The sequence below is a fragment of the Anomalospiza imberbis genome, unplaced genomic scaffold (assembly GCF_031753505.1).
Source record: "Anomalospiza imberbis isolate Cuckoo-Finch-1a 21T00152 unplaced genomic scaffold, ASM3175350v1 scaffold_66, whole genome shotgun sequence".
NCBI classification, from domain to species: Eukaryota; Metazoa; Chordata; class Aves; order Passeriformes; family Viduidae; genus Anomalospiza; species Anomalospiza imberbis.
The window spans coordinates 492,567-494,733 of NW_027100273.1; positions in this window are offsets into that span (position 1 = coordinate 492,567).

The following is a 2,167-nucleotide window of genomic DNA, read 5'->3' on the forward strand; positions in this document are numbered from 1 at the left end:
GCTGTGCAGGCATTTGATGCTGTAGAATTGAGTGGGTTGATTTGTGAGCTCTGTGCTCCCTTCACAAAAAGGGATTGATGAGAAGGCTAAACCCAGGGAGGAGTTCTCAGAGGATGAGCCTTTTGAGGGCTTTAGCTTATTTAACACTCTGTTGCTAAAGCAGAACCAGATCCAGAAGACTATTGGAGAGTCTGGGTTTACTACACATGGGCAGCAAATTCTCCCCAGTATGTAAAATGGGAATGCATTTCCGAGCGTAAAAATAAATGAGAGGGGAGTGTAAAAGCACTACAGCAAGACATCTCATTCTCATCTTTTGGCACAAAAAGACAACTGCATCCCCTCCCAAGAGGCTTCTAACCAGTCCACAGGGGATTCTCTTTTGAGCCAGAAAGTTCAATTTTCAGTACTTACAAAAAATAAAAACTACTGCTGTTCACCCCAGCCCTGGTTTCTAACCTCCCCCCTTCCATGTGCTCCTCCTTCTCTGTTTTCTCTGCCTCTCTGCAGCATTCAGATGTGATGATGGCATATAACTGAATTTCCATGGGTTACAATTCCCTGTGCAGCATGTTTGTGTGCTCTTAATCCACTCCTTAGTCCACATAATCTTTTATGGGATGTTTTCTACTCACTGAGAGTGTGCAGAAATGTTATTTGGCTAGCTAAACACAGAGAGAAACACTCTGAAACACCTAGCCTGTGCAGAGACGAGCACCACAGCTATGGACCCTAGAGCTTAATTCCCTGATGCACAGGTGCTGATGTGTCCCAGAAGAGCATCATGGAATAGCACAGGGGAAGTGGGGCCAGGACTAGAGACCAGCTTGGCTGTCTTGTATGTGGGCTGCTCAAAAACGCTGCTAAAAACAAGTATATGAAAATCAAATGTAATCCCCAGCATTGTGATTCCTCAGATCTCACATAGCTACAAAAGCCTGATGCTGACTCTGGGCTGACTCCACCACTTAGAGGAAGACACAAGCCCTAGCAGAAATGACTCATCCCTCTCCTCAGGAATTTGCCTCCAGAATAGTACAGATTACTTTCTCAGGTGCTGTCCATCTCCCTTGTCTGTAAAGGCACTCAAAGCCACTTAGCTTTTACATTCCCACAGCTAGCAGAGACACAATATTCACCTCAAACTGTGGTGTTATATTTTAGTTAAATGGTATGCTCTGTCTCACCCCTCGAAAATGTATGGAATCAAACCAATTCAGGATCCTCTGTCCTACCTCCTTGTGAGGACCCCAATGTGCCACATATAAATATGCACAAACCTGCTCTTGGGTGTGTTTTGCAGGTCTCTGCTGAAGTCTGCGGTGTGCCTCCACCACTCCTTCCACAGGCTAAGGACCTGCTCCCAGAGCTGTGGAGTGTGACAATGGTGTTTGTGTCCAGTCTATCAAACGCCATTATCACACTAAATAGTTCCTGGCAGACAAGGCATCGGGTCAGGAAGGTTTGGGACCTCTGGCAGTACATCTTCCCACTGTGCTGAGGAATAAACAACAGTGGTACGTGCACAGCCGGATGACTCTGCTCCTTCTTTTAGAGGCAAAAGCACCAGAATATGTGAGAAATCCATACTCTCATACATGTACTTCCAGATCCCCAATGTAAAGCACACCAGACATCTTAAGGAATCATCACTATACTGTCATCATTAGGAATGTGGATTTCCTTGGCATGAATAGGAGTGTGTTTACCTCTGAGAGGTCAGCTTGTGATTTCCATTGAACTGACCAGGACAATAAAACTGCAGGTAATTAGCCAGTAGAGTGAAACTCCATCTCTGACTTTGGGACCAAACTACAACATACATTTGAAGTATTAATTAGCTGAGATGCTCATGGCATTTTTCAAACAGAACACTTCCCAAAATTCTGATAAAAATCTATTGCCTCTAACTTGAAACACCATTTATCCAATGCTTTTAGTTTTGTTCCCATCCCTCCACACTCAAGCCCCTTATGTTCTAAACCTCCTGTTTTGGAAACAGTCACAATGTCCTCACAGAAATTCTTCTGAACACTATTGTAAAGAGTAGGCATCCTCTGTAGGAACTTCCAAAGGCCTAAAGAAAGCCAGGTACCAGCAGTGCACTGAGAAGCCTAAATCCCACTGAATAGTCCAAGATTTAGGCTCAAAGGATGTTATGCTCTGA